This window comes from Vicugna pacos, chromosome 5 (genome assembly GCF_048564905.1).
Source record: "Vicugna pacos chromosome 5, VicPac4, whole genome shotgun sequence".
In the NCBI taxonomy this organism is placed as follows: Eukaryota; Metazoa; Chordata; class Mammalia; order Artiodactyla; family Camelidae; genus Vicugna; species Vicugna pacos.
This window is the reverse complement of record NC_132991.1, coordinates 22036304-22048368: the sequence shown is the minus strand read 5'-3', so window position 1 is coordinate 22048368 and position 12065 is coordinate 22036304. Positions and strand designations below refer to the sequence as shown.

Genomic DNA, 12065 nt, shown 5'->3' with positions numbered 1-12065 from the left:
CAAATTATGTGGTTAAAATCCAAGCCAATTCTTCCTCTTAGCCCTGTGCCTTTAGAAAGCTGTGTCCAATCAGAAGAAGGCCTGCCCATTTCTTACTGCATAAAGTCCTATCAGCTGGCCAAGCTGTGTGCCCGCCTGCCTTCTCCTGGAAGGAGTGCCTATCCTTAATTCATGAAAAGGCCAAGAAAGTGGTAGGATAAGCTGATATATCACCACATTAAAATAAATCCTTACCTCATTCTGGATGGTTAAAATCTCAAATAATGGCTAAGAATCTCATCTTTTCAGACAATAAGAGTTCTCTGGTCAAGAGTAGTAAGATAGGTATACGTGTGGAAAGTCAAGGAAATTGTGCATAAACAAGTTGAAGTTTGAGTGTAGCAAGTAATATTGTGGAAAGGCTGCAGATATATATAAGGAAGCAGATCTTGAAAGCCTTACATTCCTTAGCAAGATGTTATGAGTGTACATTTTGTATTGAAACAGTCTCTAAAGAATAGCTGACCATACCGTAAGTTAAAGATTTACTTTTATATTTTAACTTACTGAATCAGAGTATCACCTCCAGGACCAACAAAGCAATAGTGATGCAGAGAGGAAATAGTCCTCATTCTGTAAATGAAATTGAAATTTGTCATTTTGATACTGTAAAATAAAAGGTGTTATAACTTGAAAAAGACTTGAAGGTCTCAGAGAATTAATATTTTTTCATATTTACAATGCATGGCATATTCATGCATGAGCAAAGTCTTTTTAATGTGCAGTGAAGTCCAATGGATTTTAAAGTAACAGCATACAAAGTGTATTGATTTAATTTGAATTTTCACATTGCAATACACCTTTAAGAAGCAAACACTTGTTGAGTTTTGGTACAGCTTCAAAGAATAGTCACAATTATCTGAAAAAGCTACTAAAATACTCCTGGGTGAGGCTGTATCTTCTTCAGATGCATCAATCAAAACATTATTTAGCAATAGATCAAAGGTCAAAGCATATGAAATCTAGTTCCTTTCTATTGTCAGATATAATATGAGATTTGCAAAAAATATAAAATATTATCCCTATTTTCACTAATTTTTTATTTTGGATAATAGTTTTTTATTAAAAATGTGAGCATGTAATGAATTTATTATGAATATTTTAAATGAGTAACTAAAAATGTTTTTAAACTTTCTCAGTTTTAATTACCTGTTCAGTAGTATTGATAGATGTAATTGACATGAACACAGACCTTTGATCCCTCAGCAACTTATTTTAACTGCTTTTTGGAGATAATACTGGTATACAGTAATCAGCAAATATTAATATGGTTCAGTCTGATAATTTTGACATAAGAATATATTTGTGAATCCATCACCACAATTGAAGTAATAAATATATCCATCACCATGATAAGTTCCTCATGCCCCTTTATAATCCTTTCATCCCTTCCAGGGTCTACCTTCTGTCTGTATTAGTTCTGTTTTGTTTTCTGCTGTGTATTATTCTTGCTCTAATTTCTTAAGCAAATTTTGACATCAGTGAGTCTCAGAACAAGAGTAATAATTTCTGCTGTCTGCATCAGAGTTGCTGTATAAACATTAGATGAGACTATTATTTCTGTTTTGATTTTTTAATAACTGGGAAGCAGATTAGGTTCACTAAATGTAGTTATTCAGATGGCTCATGCATGGCTGGAATTTAGGATTAGGGAGTCACAGAAATGATGTATAGGGAATGTCAGTTAACCTGGACTGTAGAGATTATCTTGTCCATTCCTCTTTATTTTGATTCTACAGGTAAAAATGCATTGTTTTTCAGTTCTAAGAGTCACTGATGGTAGCATTTCAAATTGTTGTTACAAAAACCAAAAAGAGAGTCGAATCAGTATTATAATATGTAAAAAGGAACAAATGCTGTTTACTAGTTAGGATAAAACAATCAATTGCATAGGTAAAGATTGTGAAAAACTGATATGATAACATCTTTGAATTAGAATTTTCTAATTCTTGTGCTTTTGTTGATTATGACAAGCTCAGCACACATCATCTCTGATCATACCACTGAAAATATTATCATGACATGATATTACAGAGTATTCATCAAAGTCTCATGTCCAGATAAAAAAAAATTATTCATCCCATCTATTATGCAGTTCACACTTGGAATACTCTCTGTAACACTATACACGACAATGTAAAAGAAACATGGGCAGAACAGTGTTCAGAACAGTGGGGTGTCTGGAAACTCTGACACATGAGGAAAGATGAAAGGAACTGGGAATTTTAGTCTGGAGATTAAAAAAAAAACAACTTAGTAGAGCTGCAATAAATGCTTTTAAATGTTTGAATAGCTATTCTACTGGAGAAAGAATAGATTCTATGTATTCTATATCTTTTAGACATCACATACATACTCCTAGGCCTAATACTGCTAAATCAGAATCTTTGATGGTGATTCTTAGGAATCTTCATTTTAAGCAATTGCCCATGTAATTGCACACAAAATTTGAGAAACACTGTCATATAGAGAGAATATGCTAACCAGTCACTATGAATGTGTCCTTGCTTCCACTAGATAATGCTGGTCCTCAAGCCCCAGTATAATAAACCACCTCCTCAGATTGTCTCTTCAGTCTGGTGGTGGGGATGGCTGGGAATTCCTGTTGTTGTGAGTGTCTGGGTCCCCTTTTGGTCTCCTCTTTACTGGTGGTTCTTTTTTTTTTTAATTTGAGTTTTTCCATATTTGTCTAGCCAATTCTTTGCATTTCAATCCTTATGGTTTGTATATTCAAAGTTGTTACTTTTTTATTCCCATTTGTGTCCTGGCACTATCTCAGGGATGGCCAGGATTCTCTGATCTCTCTTTAATCAAAAGGATACCTACTTGAATCAAAGACCATTTGAAAGAAACATTATCTTAGTTTCTAGGAAGTTCTGCATACTTTCAATGGTTAGCTATGAGGAAAGCTGTACAAGAAAGGCAAATGATTTAGCCAAAATTCATGTACTATATGCATTAAGTTAGCTATATATAATTTAAACTAGAGGCTTAGCAACTTTGAGCAAGGGTAGATGTCATATTCTCCTATGTACAGCATCTAGCCCTTTGACACAATTATATGAGTTATCACTGGTGTAAAAAAGCTTCTTTAGGGCTGGGGGATGACCTGGTTTGCTGATAATACGTTCAGTTTTTGAAAAAAAAAATTAGCGTCTTTCATTTCCAGGTAGCATATTCAGTGGTAGCGTTACAAAGATGAATAAGACAATTGAACAGTAATTGAAGGATTAGGAAAGCAAACAGTGGTAATACAAATGAGTGTATGACTAGATCAAGTTTTTATTGTTGTTTTTTTTTTAACATTTTTTATTGATTTATAATTATTTTACAATGTTGTGTCAAATTCCAGTGTTCAGCACAATTTTTCAGTCATTCATGGACGTATACACACTCATTGTCACATTTTTTTCTCTGTGATTTATCATAACATTTTGTGTATATTTCCCTGTGCTATACAATGTAATCTTGTTTATCTATTCTACAATTTTGAAATCCCAGTCTATCCCTTCCCACCCTCTACCCCCCCCCCCCGTAACCACAAGTCTGTATTCTCTGTCCATGAGTCTATTTCTGTCCTGTATTTATGCTTTGTTTTTGTTTGTTTGTTTGTTTGTGTTTGTTTTTGTTTTTTAGATTCCACATATGAGCGATCTCATATGGTATTTTTCTTTCTCTTTCTGGCTTACTTCACTTAGAATGACATTCTCTAGGAGCATCCATGTTGCTGCAAATGGCATTATGTTGTCGGTTTTTATGGCTGAGTAGTATTCCATTGTATAAATATACCACCTCTTCTTTATCCAGTCACCTGCTGATGGACATTTAGGCTGTTTCCATGTTTTGGCTATTGTAAATAGTGCTGCTATGAACATTGGGGTGCAGGTGTCATTCTGAAGTAGATTTCCTTCTGGATACAAGCCCAGGAGTGGGATTCCTGGGTCATATGGTAAGTCTATTCCTAGTCTTTTGAGGAATCTCCACACTGTTTTCCATAGTGGCTGCACCAAACTGCATTCCCACCAGCAGTGTAGGAGGGTTCCCCTTTCTCCACAGCCTCTCCAGCATTTATTGTTGTTGTTGTTTGAGTTCTATGGGAAAAACACAGGAAATGAACCAGAGGAGGGAGACACTGCAGCTGGGGTGAGGAGACAATTTTGTTGATACTTTAGACAGTTAAGATAATATTATTTTATCTTTTATTCCCTAGAAATCTTAAGAGATATCAACACCATTATTTTACATATGAATGAATGTGTTTGGAGAGATTGTCATTTGCCAAAGTTAATTTTCAAGTTTCCATTGTAGGTCACTTGTTATTTATTTGATGTCTAAATACTGGAATGTGCCAAATCTGAGTTTTTAACCCTCTTTCTCCTCCGTCTATACATACTCCTTACATCAGCTTTTCTCACTTCTTGTGGCTTTAAATATCATGTCTCCACTGTGCTGACTCCTCTCAAATTAAATCTCCAGCTCAGATGTCTTCTCTACCCTGCATACTCACACATCCAGCTGCCTAACTGACATTTACAGTGGGATGCATATGGGCACGTAAACGTAATACATCCAAAATTGAACTTCTGATATCTCTCTTCTCTCAAACCACCTCCTCCTGGAGTAGTCTCTGTTTGATTAAACAATAATAACATCTTTCTGGTTTCTAAGGCCCAAAACCTTGAATTACTTTTGATTTTTCTTTTTCTCTTAAAGCCCACATCCAAACTCCTTTGTGTCCTAAAAATAGATTCACATTTTGATCACTTTTTATCACCTTTATTCCCTGGAGTTTCTTTTACCTTTTAAAGAAACCTTCCCTGAGATTGATGTATGTATGTATGTATGTATGTATGTATGTATGTATCTATCTATCTATCTATCTATCTATCTATATGTAATTGGGGCTCACTTCCTGTATGTGCAACCTGTATAGTCTTAAAGGGCCCCAGGTTTAAAAGGACCCATGTTTAGCTTAATATTCTGTTGCCACCATCTTTAAATTCTTCATAATTTTATCTTTGAACTTGTGTTTTATAAATGAAGTCTAATTGGAGAATGGAACATAACACATCAGTAGAGGAAATAAGTAAAATGTTTATGTTCACTGCCATTTCTTGCTGCCTCATTCACATGTGATGCCCCAAGAGCACAGAATTCTGGTGTGTTCGTCATAATGCTTGTAAGTTCAGCAAGACTCAAAGTAAGTACAAGGGAAGCATACTATGTCTTTGACTAAGTGGCAGTGCTGACAACCCTGAGAGGCTACACTTTCATTTGAACCAGAATTTCCTTCCATCACAGAAAGAAGGCAATGGTGTTCTATGAAATGTGGACAACTAAGAAACTGTAATGTATCCTTTCCTAGTCCTGTTCTTTGTTCTGTTAGCAACCTCGTAAGAAAATGACACTAAATGGAAAGGTGGGAAAGCTTCGTGCTGAAGTTAGAAAGTATTGTTTTCTTGGAAGAATGTCTTTTTATTTTGTTGTTGATGCTTATTTCTTTTTCCTTTCTTTCTACTTCTTTCCTCCCTCTGTTCCTTCCTTTCTGTTTTTCTTTCTTTCTTAATAAGAAGGTTAAAAGAAGTGGGATATTAAGGAAATTAAGGTCTAGTTACCATCAAAAACTTGTAGATCAGTGTGTTCACAAACTCATCTTTGTAATAATGTGAAATTACTGACAAAATAGTTTTTGAAAAAAAAAAACAAAAAAACTCAAAACCAGCATATGCCAATGTTGCTGCTTATTTGAGCAACTAGTGTTCTTCTATGCTTTTGTGGCATTTCTTCCAGAGCTGTACTAAGTCATCCTCTTTATCTTGAATATCATCTTTTAAAGACATAAAATAACAAATTGAGTTTGTACACATTTCCACTGTTCTGGCAAGAACAAAATATATCTGCATATCTCAATTATGAAATAGAAAAAGTGTAATCTCTTGACATCTGCCAAAGACAAGTGTATTCTGGTCTCTACACTTAGAGTGTTAAACTAAAACAAATACAATTTTACATAAAGTTATGTATTTATCTCAGAGGTTATAGATTGTAGATACTGAAGTCTAGCAAAGAATGAAAGAATACTTTACTGCTACACATGGCAGCCTTTTTTTTTTTCTTCTGGGAATTACAAGATTTTAGCAGATGGTATTACTTAGGAGATGCTTTGTTTCCCAGGATAGGTATCTGCATAATAAATAGAAAATATATTTTTTGCTTCAGAAATCCCCTCCATAAAAGTGATGTGGGTTGTTCCATTCAAACTGGTTGTTAAACAAGGTTTCAAAAATGATAATCAAGATCACTTACAGGAACAAAAGCATTTTCTTTTAGCCACAGGGGAAATGTGCAATAAATAAATTATGCCATTCAATGAAATGTGAACCCAGAATGTAATTATTAGCATTACCGTTTAAATGGTAGTCTTGTTCGGCATTTTACTGGAAATCTATCTTTTTAGCAAAAATAGCCAATACAACTTCTGATTATGGGTTATTAAATGTATCTTTTGCACCTCGATATTTGTATGCATTAAATAGGTCACGGTTTCTAATTTTGTATCTACCATAAGTATCTGGAACTTGCTCCTTTTATGCTTCACATTTGAGGCATCTTAAATATTTTTATTTCCCTTAGAAATCACATTTTATCTCTAGTGTTTTCTATTTATTGTTTTATCATAGTTTCATTTTGAGAAACTATGGATTTTTGTTCATATCGATTTGTTTTAGGATATTTTAGTAGTGAAAATCTTGAGCTGAAGATTCAAACATTAGAGTTAAATTTTAAGTTTGTTACCTCCCAGCTTTATATACTGAGCAAGTTATTTAACTTCTCTGCAACTCAGTTTTCTCATGTAAACCTGGGATATTGAATGTAGTTATCTTTTGAAGTATCCTTCAGTTAAATTAATTTTAGATACATACATGCTAAGTTAGTTTTTTAGTTTCTTTCCACATTTAACATAGTATCTATAGACTGCCTTCACTGAGGAAAAATAAATAATAAATTTTCTCATTTGCACTATGGTTCATTCTTATAACTTACTGTAAAAATATTTTTCTTTTTCCATGACAAATCTTAGTGTTGAGTAATGATTCACTGAAATATGTAATGTTTTAAGAATTTTTCTCCATGAGGACCAAATGCTAAGAAAATATACTAAAAGAGGATTAATAAATTTAATCCTAATTAGCTCATAAAAAGGAGCTAATAAATTTAAGGACATTTTTACATTTGGTGGAATTGTCATCAATGTTGTCCTTAAACATCTGATGTGTCAGTGTGGATTGTCTAGATTTAGTCTGTGGATGGTGGTCATCAAACCTCTTGCCTCAGTGATAGCTTGTAAGATCACCCATACAGATTTCTGTTTAGGAGATTTTGGGTGATGATTTTACAGCTAACTAGGTGAAAATATGTGGTTAATATCATAGTTCTGTAAAAAATATATAAAATGTTATGACTATAAATAATATGATTTTGGTGTAAAATATGAAAACAAAAATTATACAAAACTGAATAAATATGAACTATAATTATAAAGATTACTATCTTGGCATGTTACTGTGTTTCCTAATTGGGGTAAAGTATTAGGTAATATTTTTAAAGTCAGAAAAATAGAAAGATGATTGTTGTGTGACACAACACAGTAGCTAGTCAGTGACATGGTGACGCACAGGTTGGTAAAAGAATTTATCAGAGATAAAGTATAAGAATAGAAAAGGATTTTATTAGGATATGCTGCCATAGACAACAGCAGGCCACACAGACAAGAGGTGCCTGTGTGAGCACCGAGGAGGACTGGTTGTTGGGGTCTTTTATAAGGTCAGGTCACAAGGTGCCTGATGGGCTTGTGCACAAGTCTCTGACTGGTTATAGGTGAGGTGAGAAGTTCAGGGTCTGTGAAATGGGGGTTGTTTGACTTTGAAGGACTGTCAGTTGGCCCCACAGTGATGTTATATTTCTTTATGGTTTGTTGATCATGTATGCTCATAGAAAGACTTATTAATTTTTTTTCTAAATATTTAGTTAAACTACTGTGTCAGAATGTCCTTGACCTATATGGTCAAAGCTGAATACTAGGTGTCGCGACTCTTGTAGTATCAGCCTCTTGTTAGCTTATGAAATCTTTTCCTGAGCCCAGCTCACTGCCTCAAATGCCTCCATTTTGAAGGCATAAAAAGCTTAATTAGAAGAGGATAAAAAGTGATAAACATTATATGTATCCCACTGAGAAAACAGAAGCCTACAGTAGTCCGGGTCTGACATTAAGCATTCCCCAAAACCAGAGTCACTTGATGAATAATTGTTTTCACTTAAGGTTTGCCCTCATAATAAAACTGTGAGGAAGTGGTGGGAAGCCATGATACAGGAGTTTCTGTTAGTCAGCTCATGCTGCCATGGGAAAATACAACAGACTGGGTGGTTTAACCAACAGAAATTTATTCTCTTACAGTTCTAGGGGCTAGACTTCCAAGATCAAGGTGCCATCAGAATTGGTTTGTTTTGAGAGCTCTCTGCTTGGCTTGTAGACAACTGCACAACTGCATACTCTCAGTGTTTTCATATGGCCTTTCCTCTGTATACATGCCAAAAGAGAGAGTGATTTCGGTTGCCTCTTCTTCTTATAAGGACGTTTAATCTATAGGATTAAAGTCCCACCCTTAATTATCTCATTAGAAGCCCCATCTCCAAATACAGTCACAGTAGGGGTTAGGGTTTCAACATATGAATATGGGTGTGGGGGGCTGATCATCATTCAGTCCATAACAGTATCAGAATTACAGTAATTTAGCAGTGACTCTAAGGCCTCTGTAGGGAGTCTGTGCTATTAAGAGAAGAGAGTATACGTCACATGTGGCTTGACTTAACAGTAGGATTTGAGTTTCAGGGAGTGTATCATCCTGGATACATTATGTTGGCTTTGCTTGAACCCACCTCTGCCAGCTACCAGCTAGTCTTGGGTATTTATCCAGGAGAAGGAGGCCAATGTAATTGTACAGCCAAATGGAAATGTAATAGCTCCAGGGCCAAGCAACCTGCTGTAAAACGTATATAGATGAGCCCACATGGGGAAAGTGAAGTTGTCTCCTTACCATTTTGTAGTAAAATATCTCAGAAAGACCTGTATACGGAAGTCATTGGTAATGGCACTGGTGGTTTCTGGAGCAGTCTTCAAAAATCAAGGAGAGAATGCCCCAGAGAAGCACAGAAGAAAGGGTAGTTGCTTGGGTGTGGCTGTTGCCAGCAGTTCTGGCATGTAAGTGGTTTGAGCAGTGTTCTGGCCAGATCTATAGGGCTGTGATCCAGATGCTAGTAATGGCAGCATTGTAGGCACCAACCCAATAGCTTACAGATGATTTCAGTCCACAGAAGGGAACATAGGTGTGAACTGGATTGATTCATGAATATGGTGTTGTTAAGAACCATGAAGGGTCTGAGATTTTACACTGCTTGTCAGTTAATAAGTTGGGCTGCCACAGTTTCATGGGTGCTGGCAGAAGACATGAAATTCCTGGGTCAGAAACAAAAGACCTTATTACTGATGGCGTAACAGTCATCACGAGCTTCTTGGTCACATCCATTCCCCTCATCCCCTAAATCCCACAGGATTATGCAGGATGGCCCATGTGATGAGGTATAGGCAGTGGGTTTGCGTCACAGCCGTACTCCTAGCTTAGAAACCCTAATCTTTTCAAGGGTATTATTAGTCAACTTGCCCAACTTCTGTCCTGGAGGGAGACATTATTTCTATTATCCTAATCAGGAAACAAATCTGCTCACTACCCTAGAGAGAGGCATTATAACTTCCAAGGCCCTTTATGTACTCATACCTTTGGTAAGATATTTGGGAGCACAGCTGTCAATGCCCTTGCTCAGAAGGCATGCAGAAATATTAGAGACCAGGGAGAATTGTCTCCCAACAAGCATGGCACCCCTGGGGATTGGCTGAGTTATGGATTATGGGCAGGAGAGGCTGAGGATATTAGTGTGATTTCATTTGTATCCATAAGCTCAAGACTGCTGTAACGCTTATAAAGGTAGCTGTGCAAAACTTTTTTAAAAGTTTTCATCTTTTCATCTTTTTGGATTAACACTAATTTTTCCTTTCTTAACATAGAATTAGTTTTCAATATAAATATTATCTAAATAATAAGCTATGGAGGAAAATGAGCAAATAAATTGAAAATACAGTATGCTTTTTTGTCCTTTGAACAATTAATAATGCCTAGTGACTAAAGAGAGATTAGGCAACCAGAAACGACAGTCTGAAAAGAAATTTCAAGTAGCAGATAATATTTTCCAGTACTTAATCCTTTCCCTTTTTTGGTAACTTCTGGACAGGGAAGGGAAATATTGGTACTTGATAGCAGAGTCTTTGTTAAAAAGTGTGTCTGAAACTGGTGAGAGTGGTGAGGAAGACTCTAAATATAAAACATCCACGGGCTTCTCAGATGCCAAAGATGGACAGCAAATCACTCTTTGAAAGATGGTTCTTCTATTTGTGTTAGAAGAAAATGGGAAAGAAAAAAAATTGGTTATGATTAGGAAAAAAGTTACGATTTAGCTCAAATCTATAAGTAGCAAAAAATATCTTTGCCTACTAATTATTTTTTTAGTGAATTAATTTATGCAGTTTAAAGAGATTTGGTAATTATTTTGGAGGGATTAGGAAGGCAGGAGTTTAGGGATCCTGCAAATGGGAAACAAGATTAAGAGGACCTAGAATTTCTGCTTTTAGGGTGAATTAGGAAGTGAAGGCTATGTGGAAAGAACTTCTAAGAAAACCTTTTGAAGATGTATACAAGAGATAACAAAAAATAATATTGCAAAACATCCTTTTTTTTTAAAGTGAGGTTTACGAGATACAATTTACAAATAACAAAATTCATCTTTTTTCATATGTATTTCTATGAATTTTGATAAGCATATATAGTTAGGTAAACACCACTGCAACCAAGTGTCTGACACTTCCTTCACTCCATAAATTTTTTTCGTGCACTCTTTTTCAGTCTGTCCCTTTCCCCTGCTCCTGGCAACCACTGATCTGTTTCTGTCCCTATAATCTTCTAGAGAGCTTTGCCTATAATATAAATTGGATCATGCTGTTCGAGTCTGGCTTCTTTTTCTTAATATAAAGCACTTGAGGTTCATCTCTGTGGTTGTGTATGTTCATAGTTCATTGCTTTTTATGTACCATCTACTTTTTGGTTGTTTTCTATTTCATGCTGTGGCTGCCTTCACCAGCTTCCCACACCATCTCCAAAATCTTGAAAAAAAAGTTTTATTAACTTATAAATTTGATTTTAGCTTTACATTGCTCTGCCTTGGAGAACCAGATACGTTTTTTTCATATTTTACGGTTATTGAAAACTGGAGTAAGCTCATACAGCATTGTGAGAGCTGATCAAAGAGTTATTGGGAAGAGGAGTTGGCAGTAAGAGGTGTAAGGAAACAACTGTTCACATTCCCTCCCTTAGCTCATCTTTATGAATTTTCAAAGCAGGACTCTAATTTCTGCAACCGTATATGATCCAGCTTGAGTCATTTTATTTAGACATTAAAGAAAAGTTAATTTCAGTAGCTAGAGAACCTGGGGCTTTTCTGGTTATAGATGCGATTGAAAGTTTGTTCAAATTGAAAAATAATATCCCAAATCAAATCCAGAGCATGATACTAATCTCTGTCCTGTGAAAAGAGATATAGAGTGGTGTTGTCTAAATTGTACTCTGCCTTTGTTTAGTACTAACATTAAAACATAGCCATTATGTTTCTAAGCAAACACAACAGTAAATGATAATTCCTCAAGATAAAGTTCATTTTAGATTTGGCTTCTAAAGTTTTTATAGAAAATTCATTCTACTTTTCTATGAAATTTAATGCAAGGAAAGAGAACACATACTAAGATCTCCGGTAGGAAAAATTGAAAAATATTAAGGAGAAACTTAGCCAAGTGATTTTATGAATTATCACATGCATCTCACAAGTTTGAAATAACTTTGTGTTAAATAAAAAATATACATTAT

General features: G+C 35.2%; 1 long non-coding RNA gene across 4 annotated transcripts in view; it reads left to right on the top strand.

The window, feature by feature from the left end:
- Positions 1-12065, top strand: part of LOC140696583 (uncharacterized) — a 395510-nt gene that overhangs the window by 29065 nt on the left and 354380 nt on the right. The window lies entirely within an intron of this gene.